This window comes from Solanum stenotomum, chromosome 11 (genome assembly GCF_019186545.1).
Source record: "Solanum stenotomum isolate F172 chromosome 11, ASM1918654v1, whole genome shotgun sequence".
In the NCBI taxonomy this organism is placed as follows: domain Eukaryota; kingdom Viridiplantae; phylum Streptophyta; class Magnoliopsida; order Solanales; family Solanaceae; genus Solanum; species Solanum stenotomum.
This window is the reverse complement of record NC_064292.1, coordinates 1082366-1099864: the sequence shown is the minus strand read 5'-3', so window position 1 is coordinate 1099864 and position 17499 is coordinate 1082366. Positions and strand designations below refer to the sequence as shown.

The 17499-nt window shown below is 35.8% G+C and overlaps 1 pseudogene; it reads right to left on the bottom strand.

The window, feature by feature from the left end:
* Positions 1 to 1752: 1752 nt before the first annotated feature.
* Positions 1753 to 9588, bottom strand: LOC125845611 (putative disease resistance RPP13-like protein 1; annotated as a pseudogene).
* Between the last annotated feature and the right edge of the window lie 7911 nt (positions 9589 to 17499).

Genomic DNA, 17499 nt, shown 5'->3' with positions numbered 1-17499 from the left:
AGCTACTTCTCTTCACTCCTTGTATCTTAATATTTAATTTGATTGATAATTTTATTGTAGATTAACTAAGATCTGCTTAGATTTCTTTTCTATGTGTTCAAGTGGAATTTTTTATTTTTGTGTTATTATATTAGTTTTTATTTTTGTGTTATTATATTAGTTTTTATTTTTGTGTTATTATATTAACAATGAAGATGTTATGTTTGTTACTTTCACCTTTCATCCATGAAATGGGTTAATAACATATTCATGACAATCCTTTGAGTCCCTCAATTATATCCTATGAAGGATGGACACCGGAAGATATTTTGAATAATTGGAAAAGAATAAAGAAAGTTGTCATCTCTTATCTCTCTATATTTTTTTCTACTTTCTTCTTTCACATTATTACTTTTAGCTTCATTTTATAATATTTTTGTTGATTTCTTTAGAGGTGTTCTTTTATTTACCATTAAAAAATCACTATTTTCTTTTCCGAGTTAATTCCTATTCAATAAATAAATAACTAAAAATAAAAAATTATTGAACAGAATTAAGACTTCAAATTTTATGATTTAAGTCTTTGCAATGGTTGATAATTATTCTTGCTTTGGTGAGCACAATGTAAGTTGTATAGCTTTTAAAGTACTTGTTTCTGATTTACTATTTTAGTTTACAAACTTTATAATAAAAAATAGAATTATTAGTTCTATTAAAAGTGAAATGCAACAAAGTTAAAGACTGAATTACTAAAATAATCCTATAAATTTGTATCGAGTATAACACTCTTTGAAAATATAAATCTGAAGAATTTGAAGGGTTACTTAATAATTAAATGCACTTAATTCAATATATTGACCATATTCATCTAATAAGGCCTCTAGCTACTGGTGAAATATGTAAAGATGTTTGAGACTTTGTTTCCCCTCATTCACTTTCTTTCATTTAATTCATTTTAATTCTAACATGAAGTTTAAGTTACAATTCTCCAATTTAATTAATTGTTTTTATCTTACTTAAGTTAAGACCCATCTTTACAAGAAAAAAGTAGATAAATCTTCCATTACAAAAGAAAGGCTTTGTTGATTTTTTTGAAAAGAAAATTTGAGATAGCTGCAATATGAGTATACGTTCTATCTTGCCTAATATTTCTTATATATGTGAAAGTTCTTTATATATTTTTCTTAATCAATTAGTATAATTTGTAACTATTTTTTTGTTAATCTATTTTTATTCTATTAGTAAATTACTAAATCAAAATGTATACACATTTAACGTATAGTTATTTTTCTTTCACAATATTTGTGGTTTCTTTGTCTTTAATATCATAGAGGTCAACATTCCCAATGGATAATTAGGAAGTCTATTTTAATATGGTTGTATTTTTTATTGTGTGGAAGATGTGATGAATATATATATATATACACACACATCGTTACAACAACTTCATGCAGCTTAGCATGGGGCACACGTGCAACGCACGTGCCCGAAACTAATATATAGACAATTGCAGTATGGAAGGTGAATGATGTCTATCGTATATTCATAATTTCCCAACAACTCGTTATCTAGATAGTATACATAAACTTTCTACGTATTATAATATTTAATTTTAATTAGTTTTAAAAGAAATACTATGTGGTTTAAATAGTTTAATTCTTTGTAGGTACAGTACAACTAGTTTCAAGTATAATTTGTTTTCTTCAGCAACATAGAAGAAGTTGGAGAAAAATGACTTCTTGCCTATTTCTTTTATCAAAAATAACCGCCAAATAAGATCTGAACATCAAATGTTATTATGGTGTGTAACAATAACAATCATTCGCTATAGCAGCCAAAAAAATGTCCGTCATTATAAAGAGATCCAACTTTGTCTTTCGTAATTACACTTATAAATCTCAATCCTGAACACTCTCAAGGACAACATAGCAATATTTGCTACTTCACCTTAACTAAGATCTTACGCATAACTTACTATATATATCTGATGCTTCAAACTTGCGCACAACAGAGTAATATCGAGGATGGAAGTATTACCAAACTCGTGGACGACACCATCTGGACATATCAACTTGACCTTGTAACACTGCTGATCTAAATGCAGGTTCAGCATTTGAAGCGTAGTCATTCATAGAGCCAGAGGAGCATATTTTAGGCATACTGCTGGAAGGAAATCTCGCAATAAACATGTCTACCTGTTAAAGACACAAAATGATACAATGGGGATTTGAGCAATTACAGTTTCTCAATTTTGAAGTGCAGCTGGAGCAGTGAAAAAACATCAGAGTTTCATACGCGAAAAACTCCTTGCTCAATATTTCCTTCTCATACTGATGAAAGAAAAGTGAAATTCAAGAGAAAAGAGAAAGTACCTTTCTTCACCTACACTCTGCGGACAGATCACAATTGAGCTGATATTTGTCTATTCAGTAGAGAATTTTGGCACAACTGACGAAAGAAAAGAAAAAAATGGTTAAGTTGAGATCAGATAATAAAGTTAAGATTATGCTTAGGCTTTTAGATGTTAAGTTATGGGAAGATAAGCTTTCTGTCTTGTGTGCGTTTGAACTCTCTCAGTAGAAATATCAAAAATCAAGAGTTAAACATGTGCATTACTCTAAAGTCTAAACCATCTCCTCCTTCCTCAACCCACGGGAAAAAGAAGCAATACGTTCTTTGATAAAGTTAGAAGAAAACCTGGATGTAGTCCATTTCAAGTGAACTTGGTAGAGCAATTGAATGTTAATCAAGGTTGAACTGTACAATACAGAGAACTTGTGTCAGCCTCAGCTATAACAAGAATACATGAATTGCTATTGAATTGAGTTTACAAAGACATTAAACAACCGACTGATTTATATGTTCCTGGTAAAAGATTACTAGTTCATTATATTATATAACATTGAGCTATGAACTTTCCGAAGCAAATGATTTCAATTCCTACTTATACCAGCTTTCATTTTATCACCTTTTTTGCTGTCATCTAAAATTAAATTCATGTGATCTAAAGATGATTCCTCAGCTTCACAGTGGCAATAGACTCTTTGTGCTGCTCAAGGATTTAACAAAAGGAAAAGAATTAACAAGCAAGAAAAGGGAAGTAAATGAAAAAATAAAGAATTTTAACTTACAATTTATCAGAGCACCAATTTTTGTAATCATTACTGGTATTCCCCATCAATATATATGGTGGGAATATGAGCAATTTTTGACCAGTACTCCCCCTTGTCAAATTGTTGGAGTGGTTTGAGCAATGGGCATTCGGAAATATATAGATTAGAGATGGAAGGGGGCATCCCCGATTCGGGAAGAGATTGGAGATTAGAGCAATTCCAAATACCCAGCTCAGAGAGGGAGGAGGGCAACCCCGATTCGGGAAGAGATTGGAGATTAGGGCAAAGACAAATATGTAGACGTTGAAGCCATATGAGACGCTGAAGACCTTCTGTCGGTAGTGAATGGAGATCATCGTTGCCATGTAAATTTAGCTCAGAAAGAGAGGAGGGAAGCCCTTCTTCCAGCAGTGACTGAATTTGAGGTAAACTATTAGCACATAGGTACTCAAGAGAGGTGAGGCTTTTGAGAAGTTGGCTGCTCAATGTTTTCAGATTGGATATAGTAAGCCTTCGAATAGAGCAAGGCAACTCCCATTTTTCACCAGAAAGATCGGTACCATCATGGTGGATAGTTAAATCTCTGAGACAGGGGAGTCTCTGTAAATGCCACTCCTTTCGGCCATTCACCAGTTTCTTGCAATAGTTGATCTGAAGTCGTTGTAAGTTGAAGGGCAATCCTCCTTCAGGAAATGACTCTATTTCTGGACATTTATTCAGTCTCAGTTTCGTAAGAGATGGAAGGAGTTCCTGCATATGCTCTGGCAGTGACTTTAGCTTCTCGCAGTTGGAAATATGCAATGATGTCATCTGAGTCCCACATGCCACTGAAAGTATTTCAAGATTATCACAATCTCTAATACTGAGTGTTTCAGTGCCAGTAGGAATCAAAAGTCTAGTAAGGTTGTTGCAACTTCTTACACTCAAATTGCGTGCTCTTGGGACCAACTCAGGTGAATCACATTTTTCTAGAGACAATTCCTCGAGAAACATAGCATTCATCGATGCCTCCAAATTCAGCTCCCCGCAAAAAGATATTCTTATTCTCTTCAAGGTACTCGGCAGAATGCTAATAGGTAAGGAGGTAACAGATTTACAATTACTAATACATAGTTCAACAATCTGTTTCATTCCTTCAAGTTGAGATGTAAACAGTTGAGCATCATCAAAAAGAACTCCAGCCTTAGGACAACCAGCAACTTGTATCTCTTTTAAATTTGAAAGTCGGATAGGTGTCTCCAAACTGAGTTCAGGGCAGTTTGAAATTATCAATCTTATCAGAGAAGAAAGATTTTCAGGCAACTTCCCAATCAACTTTGGGCAACCAGTAAGCCGAAGTTCCTCAAGTACAGGGAACTCTCCCTTCCCCAGTACACTTCCACTCCGGCATCTCTGCAAATTCAAGCTTCTCAAGAGAGTTAAATGGCTTTGTGGAGGTCAAACTACCATAGAACTCTTCACTCACCTCTGTTATTTGACGCATCCCTCTAATGGTAAGGAATTTTAAACAAGGAAGCTGTCCAAGTGCTGGCAAGGAATCACAGTCCTTGCAGTAGCTAAGAGACACTTCTATTAGTTTATGGAATGATCAGCTAGCCAATTTGGAAATTTTGTCCCTCTATAGCCAGTGATTCGGACTTCTTTTATGTTTGTATTTGGTTGTAGCTCATCAAGTATCTCTCTTTCAGTTTGTGAATTGTCAGCAATACTTCCACTCCACACCAAAGATAACGTTTCAACATGTTCCTTTTCCCTCATGTTTGCCTTCAGAGATTCCCTTCTATCTACCACATGTTGTGTCACGACCCGATTTCTCAAGTCATGATGGCACCTACTATAACCCACCAGTAGGTAAGCCACCCCGTAACCCGGAACAACAAGTAATGGGTCTGAGGGTAGAAACTAAACAAGAGAAGGCAAATAACAATATAAACAGGCGGAAGCAAACCAAAAACATATATACAAATAAAGATCCCTCCCAGAACCTGGAAGTCACTGGTACAGAGCTACTAACAAAATGAGTACAAGTCCCAAAAGTGGACAACAGAGACTGGACTGTCTCGAAAGGTAAAAGACAAGTCTATATATACAGATGGAGACTGAAATAGTACAAAACGTCGTGTGCTCACTCCCGTCTCCGGATCAGTCTGCTCCAAGCTCGATCAACGCTGGCTACTAGTGCCCGGACCTGCATCACGAAATAGATGCAGAGCGTAGCATGAGTACCAAAACAACAGGTACCCAGTAGGCATCATAGGCCGACTGAACTTGAAAAGTAAAGGCAATATGAAAAGAAGGAATAAGACAAACCGAGGGTCAAGAACTAAATCTAACTAACAATGGAATGCACACGAGTGTACAAAGAACTAACTAAAGTAATCTATAAGCTAACTACACCTAACTGGGCCCCCATAAGCCCAGAAGGTACACTCGTGCGCAAGTTAAATAAAAACCCGAACGGACCCCCATAAGCCCGACGAGTACACAGAATAACTATAACTAAAGAGAATTGCATAAAAGAACCCAAGAACGAAGAACATCGAACCAGAACCTCAACCCTAATTAGTAGAATCTGACAGCACTGAGGCCGGACCTCGAACCGGATGCTCAGCAGAAGTACCCAAGTAACCAATCACAAGTATCAAGTATAAGAGGCCGGAACTCTAACCGGATGCTCTATATAGGTGTCTGAGCAATAGAGGCCGGACCTTAAACCGGATGCTCTATATAAGTATCTGGGCAATAGAGGCCGGACCTCAAACCGGATGCTCTATATAAGTGTACCGATGTAGCTGCTGAAAGAGTCCCAATTAATCCATACTCATAAATATCCGTGGAACGCCGTCCACACATAGCCAATCAATGAAAGTCCTTGGAACCAAATCAAAAATCAAATTAAAATCGCGAAGTAGAACTAGTGTCGCCGATGTAACTCGTGAAGCCGTAACATCGAGGAAAAATAAGAATAACTATAGTCGGAGAGAGAGTATCGCCTAACTAAGGCCCAAACTATCAGACTCAAGTCTGCTACACCAGTCTACAGGGATCTAAGCCGACCGAGCAACGTCGGGGTAAAACTAAGGCCTATTGGATCCGAATCATGTATTTCTAAGGCAAGCCCTAGTCAAACCTAAACTAAGGCCCAACATGCTTCAAATAAACAGTAATTAAGCATGCAAGCACTCTACATAGCGAGAAGGGTCAATTAATAACACAAAGCATGCTCACAGTTACCCGATAATTCCCGAAATACGCCGAAAACATGATTTCTAAACACCTATGCAGGATTCAATAACTACCCAACCCAAATCCCAACTAATCAACATGCATTCACATTCTCGAACTCAATCTAAGAGAGGGAAACCGTAGCCTACCTTAAAGCCGATCACACGCGCCTCAAAATCACTTCTCCGGAGTTTTTCCTTTTAGAACGGTCTCGAAACGCTACCCCGCTATCAAAAATAGAATCACAACGTTAATACGGTCGTTTAGACACCAAAATCACAACAAACGGAGACGGGTCAATTTTGGAGTCAAAACGGGATTCGTGGGACCCACACAGAAAATTCCGAAATTAACCCCAAAAGTGGGTCCTAACCAGTTCCCCCAGCTCATTTCCCATAATGGGACACAATTCGGGGCTCGGGAACAACACAATATCAACAAGCAACTAAAACCCAAATTTTCTCAAAAGAATAGAAATGGGACAGCAGCTAATTCAGCGATTTTATCAAAAACGGGCGATCTACAGTAAAATCTAACAACACCACAATGTTCTCCTCGANCCATCAGCCTGCTACAGTATTATTTGATCCCGGATCCACATTCTCGTATGTAAATAGATACGGTTACAAGTCCAATGCTAATAATAAAACCTTCATGAAAAATATACTTCAATGCAAAAGAATATTGAAAATAAATGACAATCCCGCTAAGCTAAATACAAATTTGGCTGAAACGGATGATATGATTATTGCGATCATTTCAAAAATAAATGTTGTGACCAATATGAGAAACTGGGTGATAGACTCTGGTGCTACTAGGCACATTTGTATAAATAAAAATGATTTTGTGTCATACACCCAAGTTGAGAAAAGAGAAGATATTGCTTATCTTGGTGACTCAAGGACAACTAAAATTCTTGGAAAAGGAAAAGTTCTTCTCAAGCTCACATCTGGTAAAACTTTGGCATTGAGTGATGTATTGCATGTTCCTAATATTCAAATTTTTTTATTTCTATGGAATAATTAGGAAAATGGGGATCGACTAAAAATGATATTTTTGTTGGCAAAGGATTTTATAATCATGACTTATTTCTGTATAATATTTGTGATGATTACATTAAAGATGTATTTGTTTTTGCTTATACGATTGAGCGTATTGATTTATTGCATGCTAAATTATGACATGTTAAATGTCTTATAGATAAAGAGTATGCAATCTCTTGATTAATATCTAATTTAGACTCAAAATATTTTGATAAATGTGAAATATTTAAAAGTATGGGGATGCTTCACTAAAATTCTTTTGTCTGAACCTGAGAAGAGAAAAATAAATTCTAAATTGCTGATTGCATGTTGGTTGAAGTAGATGAATGTGTATATACTAAAATGGTAGACAATAATTATGTAATAATATGTATGTTGATGACATGCTTAATTTGGTACAAGTTTGAATATTGTGAAATTTCAATTATTTCCCCAACACATTGAAATCATGCACTAAAATTCTATAATTTCTTTCTATTTTATCTGACTTATAATTTGGTGGAAGTTAACTTCTGATGGTTCTCTCCGCCATTAGTGATAAAGCCTCTGATTTACAATAAGAATTATTGGTTCATAGAAATATTATATTTCACCAGTAAATCTGTAAATTAAATTTTATCATGTTGCAACCCTAGAATTGATAGAGGTCCATACAAGTTATGTAGCTCACCCAAATCTTCCAGTCTCAAACCACCGCGACCACTTAGAAGAAACTTGGCTCCCACTAGCACATGGAGACTTTTCAACTTGCTTAGATGTAGGGATGTCCTAAAATGAACTTTTCTGATGTCTAGGTGACGCAAGTTGATCAATTTTTCCATCTGCAGAGGTAGCTCCTCAAGATAACTACAATTTGACAAGAGAAGTGTCTCTAAGTTGTACAGTAGACAAATTGAATCTGGCAACTTTTTTCTCTCTGTCCAAGAAAGGTCCAAAAACCTTAGGTGCTTTAATTTAATAAACAAGTCATATGGCAACTCCTCATTATAATATTGAGACAATGATAGTGCCCTCAAAGATGTTAGTCTTGGCAATATGTCATGCAGCACTCTCTTGCTTAGACGGCATGAATTCTGCTGGATATTGATGGGAAGCAATGTCCTCAGCTGCTCCAATTTGTAGAGGGGTGTCAATTTCTGTAAATCACCATCATATCCCATTGAATAGGATATGTGCCTGCTTTGTTCCAACATATGAGATCCCTGGTTCTCTTCCAACCTGATACACAGATTTGAAGATGCAATTTGGGCCAAATCATTGACAAGGTCATGCATTAAGAATTCCCCCGGATTCCATTCAGAAGACTGTCGGACCTTTTCAAACAATGATCTCGATCTCAACTCGAGAAAGTATTGGTTAGCTGAATGCAACTGCTGTACAAGACCATTAGCAATCCACAGGTGAATAACTTGTTCTTTGCAAAAAGGATAATCTTTCGGATATATTGCACAAAAAGCAAAACACCGCTTCAATTGTGGACGAAGATCATTGTAGCTCAACATCAACGCTGGTAAGATTCCATTCGAACAACTTTGCAGCTCCCATATTTCACTTCGTAAAATGTCTCTCCACTCATCCACCTCTGATTTGGAGCGTAAAATACCAGCAAGTGCCTTTACAGCTAAAGGCAATCCTTTGCACTTGTGTGCAATTTGTATTCCAACCTCTTCAAGTTCTGGATGTTCCTCAGGATCCCTATTTTCAAATGAATGCCGCTTGAATAGATCCCAAGAGACTTCACTAGACAGAGTCCCCACGTTGATTGCGCCACAACCCATCATCAAGGCAACATTCTCCTTACGTGTCGTCACAATGATCTTACTTCCTACATCTCCTTGTACAAAAAGATTTCTCAAGTTATCCCACTCTTTATAGTTTTCATTCCACACATCATCTAGGACAATAAGAAACTTTTTTCCCTTTAAGCCTTCCTTCAATTTGATTTGATGCTTGCTTATTCTCTGCATCACTTAACACAGCCTGAAGGCCAAGCAAAGTCATCCTCAGCTTCTTTAAGGGCCGAACATCACGCTTGTCCCTCTTAAACATCTTCAGCAGATCACCATTAGGAGCAAGCCTATCAATGAGAACATTCAAAGCTGAAGAGAGAAATGCACCACCAACTGCTAAGCCAATCTCCATTTCTGAAATCTGCAAAGCAAAACAGGAAACCACAAAATGATTATAAGAATTTGGAGAAGATTACTGTTTCTTTACTAAGAGCTTTATTTTACCTGTTGAATGATAAGAGTTATTTGCAAATATGAATGATCACTGATTTCTCTCTCTCTCTCTCTCTTGCTAGTGGTTTTACTTGTAATTGGTACAACTGTGTCTGCTACTATTAACTATTATCCTTTTTTTCTCTTTTCCAAAAGTATTACTTTTCACCCAACAAGATGACAAAAACTATTCATTACTCTCACAATGCCTTAAATAATTGAAGCAAGAGAGGATAAGAAAGGGGTCGTTTCCTGTGATGGACGAGACTAGTTAATTCAGGATTGTTTTTAGTGCCCTTTAGGGATCGTTTGGTTTGAAGACAAATTATGTTAAGATTAATTATCACGTGATAAGTTATGCTGAGATAAGTTATGAAATGATTAGTTTTGCTGATTTATTGGTTTGTCATAGTCAAATAATATGCATGACATAATTTTTAAGAATAAGGGGTCGTTTGGTGTGATGGATAAAAGGAATTGATCCTGGAATAATTTTTGAGTGCCCTTTAATTCGTTGTTTGGTTGCAAAGGCTAGGATAAATTATCCCAAGATTAACAATTAGGCTTGGGATAAGTTATCCCTCCTGGGGTGGAATAGTAATCCAACATAACTTATCCCAGGATAAAGTATGTAAAATAACAAAAATACCTCCCTTAAACTCTCTTTTATAAATTCATGTTTATTAACATAGTTTTTAACAATATTTATGATAATATTCACAACCTTAATTATTCAACAGATTAAGCGACATCGCTTAAATGAAAGACAACAATTGGGGGAATTTTGCGAACAATTTGCATTTGATATTCCTAAAACAAAATCCAAGGAAAAGGAATTCCCTCCTAAGAAGAAAAAATCTTCCAAAAAAAGATTATGAAAAATGGAAGAAAAAACGAATTGAAAAAAAGCTTAGAAGAGCCGTAAAAATATGTTCTAATGTATTTGAAAGACCAATTCCGAATTGGTTTTGTAGGTGGTGGACATTATATGGTCCTTCAGTAAAAATTTTGCCGGAATCATACAAAAAATTATATTTGGAATGGGTAGATATCTCCCCAAAAATTATAAGTATGCAGGAAAATAATATTTTCTTTGAAGGAATGTCTATTATGTATTTCTTTATCGAATTTTCTATCCCATGAATAATGAAATGGTCAATCGAAGTTAATTGTAACATCCGACAAGTTGAAATGACTATGAAGAGGCTTAAAAATCAAAAATAGTCATTTTTGGAAAAAAAATTTAAAAATCTGGAAATTTGGCTAAGTGTAGAAATCAGTGAGTTTTGGCCAACTTTGAGCAGTCATAACTCCTATATCAGGATGATTTAGGAGTATTTCCAGATATGGTTGTGAAGCTTGTGGAATGATCTTTCCAACGCCACCGAGTTTGCTCGATTCCGAGTTCGTATGAGCGAGTTATGCCCATTGAATGTTGGGCAGTTGGCAGGGAATCCGTCCGGAAATTTTAAGGGCATTTTGGTCTTTTCCCTAGCCATTTCTTTTGGGATTATATTGTTGTGTTAGGATGATATTTGGATCATTTTGTCCCATTTTAAGAGAGTGAAAGCTAGGGCTTGAGAGTGAAGAAGAGAAGAAGAAGAGAAGAAGGAGAAGAAGAGAAGAAAGAGGAGATCAACAAGTTTCCGTCAAAGATCGTTGTGGATATCGTCTGGGGTGATCCCTACTAGGTATGTGAGTTCTTAGTGTGGGTTGATCCTTTCCCCCACACACCCAACTCATTTTATTATTGAGAAAGAGGATTAGTTGTGTTGTTGAAGTTGATGGTTGTGTTGTTGATATATATTGTTGATTGTGTTGTTGAAGTCCCTTGTGATTTGGGACATGTTTCCGGTTGGTTTTTGAGTTGTAATCTGTTGAATATTGAGGGATTCATGATTCTAAATGTTTGGGGCTGGAAACCTTGAAGTTTAGAAGGTTTAGAGTTGGAGTAAAGGGGGAGAAAAGTCGAAGTTGTCGGAGAAAAGGGGTGGCGCGTCGCGCCTTGCAAAGCGCCCCAAGAAGTGCTCTGGCCTTCACCCCTTGGGGCACTGCGCCATGCAGAGCGCCTTAGCTGGCCCTCTGAGTTTCAAGGGCTGGCGCTCCGCGCCTTGCAGAGCGCCAAGGACGCCAAGTTCCCCCTTTCTTTCCACACTTTCTCATGCATGTTCCTAGGTATTGGACCTATGTTTTATAGTTGTTTCCAACACTCTAAGGTACATTTAGACATCCTGAATTCATCCATAAACATGTGATCATATACCTTGAATCCATAGTTCAACCCGAGGCAAGTTAGGATCGAAGTCAAAGTGAAGTTAGAGTCAAGTCAAGTAAAATTAAGTAGTAAGTCCAAGCAAGTCCTCCAAGCTTTTCAAGAGTCGTTATTGAACGTTTTAACTTCATTTCAAGTTTCAAGTCAAGCAAGAGTGTAGAGTTTCAAGTCAAGTAAAGAGTCTCGAGTTTCAAGTTAAGTAAAGAGCATAAAGTTGAGTCCTTTTCTCAAAAGCTACTAGGGAACTAAGTATTCCCAAAGAGGTTTGTAAATGTTTTTACATTTGAGTGAGAAGGGAACCATGTTTTCCAAAAGACCTTTTTGACTAAGTTTTGAGCAATTATCTCAATAAAAGAAAGATGTGTTGAAAAACACTTATGAGCCAAAGTATTTTGGGAGTAGTATTGAGCACCGAATTGGGGACACGAGTTCATACTAACTCAACTCTCCATAAGAACCATGCGCCAACATGGGACTTGACGTATCATTCTTTTTAGATGATCACGTAAGATTAAGCTAGTGGATCCACTAAGCAAAAGTAAGGTCCTATATCAGGGCAAGGTATAGGATGGTCCTTGGGCAACGTGAGGTAAAACGTTGTACCACCACTAGGGCTCATAGTGGTGGTTGTCGGTTAAAGAATCTCCCACTAAAGTTATATTACTTTTATATAAATAAAGTTGAGTTGTTATTACTTGAATCATTAACGAACTAAGTTGTTTGTAATATTTTAAAAGCTTTATATATCGCATGTGTCTTATTGCCTTATATATACATATTGAGTTCAGTTAAGTTATTCTTGAGTCGTACAGGGCCAAGGTAGGTGTTCTCTTGTATTCCTTTCAAGCTTAAGTTGTGGTTTAGCTTTACAGCTCGCATACTTTTACATTCCATGTACTGATGCCAGTTGGCCTGCATTTTATCATGATGCAGATACAGGTACCCCGGATCAGCATTCTGCACGTCGTTGATCCAGCTGAGCATTCCAGAGTCAGTGGTGAGCCTCCTTGCATTCTGGAGGACTCAATTTTTTTGTGTACTTAGTTTTGTTCTATTAGGATGTTGTGGGGTCTGTCCCAACATCCATCTCAGTATATTAGAGGCTTCATAGACAGTCAGTCAGTTAGTTTTGAGTCTCTTATCTATGTATATATGTAAATATCCTATTTTGAGATTCGAGTTGCCTTTGTGGCTAGATTTTATAAATAAGTTGTTTGTTACTTGCATTAAGTTATTCTGTTGAGTTAGGTTTCCGCTGAGTTAAGAAAGCCAGGCCAAGGGTTCGCTTGGGGCCAGAAATGGTCTCCGGGTGCCGGTCCCGCCCAGGGTGTAGGCTCAGGGCGTGACATTAATATTACTTCTGATGGATTTCCATGCTTACAAAGAACATTTTCTACAAAGTTCTGGAGTAAGTTATTACAGAAAGACCAAGAAGGGAAGATTCATGGTCAAGAGATCTTGGATTTAATAAATGTATAGAAAGGGGAAATATTTGCCCTATTAATAGAAGCATTGAATTCGCTTCTAAATTTCCTGATGTTATTACTAATAAGACTCAATTGCAGATATTTCTTGGAAGTCTGAATTATGTTGCTCCTTTTATAAAGGATTTAGCTTTAGATACAATTATTTTGTATGACCTAAGGCTTGGTCAGATGACCATACTGAAGCAGTTAAAAGGATTAAAGAGAAGGTTAAAAACCTTCCTTGCCTCACTTTGGCGAATCCCAATTGGGAAAAACAGTGGAAACAGATGCTTCAGATATCGGATATGGTGGTGTACCAACATAATTTTGTCCCGATACTAAGAAACGTTATATTGTTCAATTTTATTCTGGCAAATGGAATGCAGCTCAGAAGAACTATGCCACTGTAGCTAAAGAAATTTTGGCTATAGTGAAAAGTGTTCTTAAATTTCAAGGTGATCTTTATAATCAAAAGTTTATTATAAAAACTGATTGCCAAGCAGCTAAATTTATATAAGTCCCTCTTGAATACAATTTAAATCAGTTGCGTTGTCAATAAGTGCTATAAACTCTTTTTTATAATTATAATTAATTAAAAGAGTAATTTTTGTATAAAACTTTTGTGAAGTAAAAGCTTTAAGACTATATAAAAAGTCTGTTTTATTATTTTTCAAAGAAAGATTTTTCATGAAATCAAGACTATCATTTTCTCCTTCAAGCGAAGATGACGATTCAGAGGCATTATCCAAATCTTGATGATTTTGAATAGCATCAATTCTTGCCTCTATCACGACATTCTTTTCTTTTAGGCGAAGGATATCTTCCTTGAGATTATTAATCTCTTCTTTTAAATCACTGATAGTAGTAGGAGATCTCAAAGCTCTTCAACAAGAAGACTATATGACTTCTGAAGCTGAATGTGCACCTTGTCAACAAGGATTAGCATGTGAAAAGGAAGGAGATGAAGAAAGTCCTTCCTGTACGCAAGCACTTATCAATTTTCCATAAGTATAATCATCATAGTTTATACTAGGATTCTCCCCTCTAAGAGATTTCCTTACTCTTTCTGCAAAGAGAGTCGGCAATCCATCTATAAATTTGGATTTCCAGTGAGTGCTATTACACTCTGGCAACTCCATGACTCTACTTAAGAAAGCATCCTTATAAAACCTAAATGATGTAAGTGTTTTACACCTTAGATTTTGAAGCAAAGTTCGAATGGTCTCACTATTATTAGACCATCTTCCAGAAAAATGTTCTATTATATTTAGAACCAGTGTATAAATCTCATGCTGAACATTTTCCTGTCGTTCTTGCTTGACTTCTTGGAGAATACTATCTTGGTTTTACAGGTGGTGGACATTATATGGTCCTTCAGTAAACATTTTGCCGGAATCATACAAAAAATTATATTTGGAATGGGTAGATATCTCCCCAAAAATTATAAATCTGCAGGAAAATAATATTTTCTTTGAAGGAATGTCTATTATGTATTTCTTTATCGAATTTTCTATCCCATGGATAATGAAATGGTCAATCGAAGTTAATACTACTTCTGATGGATTTTCATGCTTTCAAAGAGCATTTTCTACAAAGTTCTGGAGTAAGTTATTACATAAAGACCAAGAAGGGAAGATTCATGGTCAAGAGATCTTGGATTTAATAAATGTAAAAATTAGCAGATATTATGATATTGCTAAATAAGAACCACAGGTGGAAGAGGATGTGAGTCCATTCAAGAAGATTACTAGAAAACTTCAAATGAAGAAAGGACTGATCTCTAAGTCAGAAGCCATAGCATTATATATGGAAGAAGTGAAGAAAGATCTAATGAGGAGTCTTGATATTGAAATCAAGGATGATATTTCCATGGCTTCAGCTAGCCATACTAATGATGATGATGATGCTTGCGTAGCTGGTGAAGGACAAGATGCTGATGAAGAGATTGATATTGAATCTCTTTTAGCAAATTACCAGCAACAAATAGAAGAATCTTCTAGCACCAACATATCTGTCAAGGGAAAAGAAAAAGTATAAAGACCCTACAGATAAGAAGATAATATTAAAGTTGTCGGCCATATATAATAAGGCCAATATACTTTTATAAAGAAAAGATAGTGGGAGCCGAAAGCATTGTCGGCTAGTAAAAATAATGTAAGGCCATATGGGTGTGTGGCCTTATCTTTTTGTTAGTGGCCATTTGTTAATTAAATAGTTTATTACTCACTTAAAAATAATATTTTATATATCAATTAAAATGTAGATAACTTTAATAATAAAATTTCTTTTACTTTAATAAACTTAAAATGAAAGTTTTATTTTCAAGCTAAATAAGATGAAAGTTTTATTTTTAAACTAAATAAGATAAAAGTTTTATTTTTAAGTTAAATAAGATGGAATTCTATTTTTAAGCTAAATAAGATGGAAGTTTTATTTTTAAGTTAAATAAGATGAAAGTTTAATTTTAAAAACACACCGCACAATCATGGAATGCACCCACAAATATTTAAGCTAAATAAGGTGAAAATTTTATTTAAGAATGAATAACTAAAGCTTGCAAAGAACATGTAAAAAAAAAAACTAAATAAGGAGGAGGATTTTTTTTTAAACAAACAACTTATTCTTAGAAATTATGCAATGAATATAAGTTTGAATATGACAAACCAAACAAGCAATAAAAACTAAGTTGTATTCAAACCAAACGAACCCAGGGGTATAGAAGTTGTACCAAAACTAATTGGGGGAAGATGATGTATATCATAGCTTAATGTTCAGTGACAGAGCTAGCACATTAGCAGTTCTAGTATGTTATATGTATGTGTTTTTGCATGCATTACTTTATCCACAATTAAGCTTTATTTTAGCCATTAATTGCTAGAGTAATAAACACAAGTATGGTATATGAAAGGTGTTTTATCAGAAATTATCAATGTCTACTTATATTTTAACTCAACACAATTATTAAGTAAATTTGAACAAAAGAAATATGTTAGAACTTATATACATCAGTTCTCTCCAACCATGTGCTCAATTGTGTTATTGAAGGGGAAAGGACTATAGCTAGGGCCACATAATTAAGACACAACGCAAGTTGTGCCAAAAGTAATTGATTATTGTGTTATTGAAGTGGAAAGGACTATAACTGGGGCCACATAAGACACAGCACAAGTTGTGCCAAAACTAAATGATATGTCAATTCTTTTTTTTTAACCCCTCCCTGGCAAGGAGCTTCTATCTTTTATATATCTCAAATACATGTGGTTTGTGATATACTTGGTGCCCCTATCCATGTTTCTACCCCAGTTGAAGAGGCAGTGATAGTCACCCTTGTATATCGTGTTGTGCTGTTGTGTTTATGGATTTTCAGATTTGGGTTGATTTGGTTATGATGGATATGACTGACTTGATATAATCTTAGGCATGACTTGGTTGTTCCCCTATTATATCGGGCTTAATAGTAATACTAAGTCGGTGACCCTAGAGATCCCCGGTAGGGAAAGATTAGAGTGGGAAGGGGTGTACAAGCCTAAGCTAGCTAAGATCATATCCTCCATTCGGGCTAGGAAACTGGTAGGGCAGGGTTGTTTGGCTTATTTGGCTCATGTTTGGGATGTTGAGGTTGAGTCCCCCTTTATTGAGTCTATTCCTGTGGTGTCAGAATTGAGAGAGCTTAAAGCTCAAATCCAAGAGCTTCGTGATAAAGGTTTCATCTGTCCTAGTGCTTCCCCGTGGGGTGCTCCTTTCTTGTTTGTTAAGAAGAATGAGGGTGTTAAGAGGACTGGTGAATTTATCTTATGCCATAAATGAGTGGATTAATACCAGAATGACAAGCTTATGGATAAAAAAAGTCTCATTGAGTATACTTGGGTGAAGTAAATTGAAGTATTTTAGTAAGGAAGTGCGTAAAAATTGGGTTAGCCCTTTGAATTTGATGAGTATACCTGAGTTTGAGGTGTTGTGTTGATGAAAGATTGGCTTCATGGTGATAGTTAAGGCTGATTATGCGTAATGGTAATAAGAGTTCGTGATGGATTGTGACGGGATGCAACTATATAATAAAATTGTTGGTTAAGTGAATTTTTGTATAGTAATTACTACTTGCGAGTATCTAAGGTTATGGTTTTCTAATATTTGGTGAGTAACATGGTTGTTTGGAAAGTTTTAAGTGATGGTGGGACA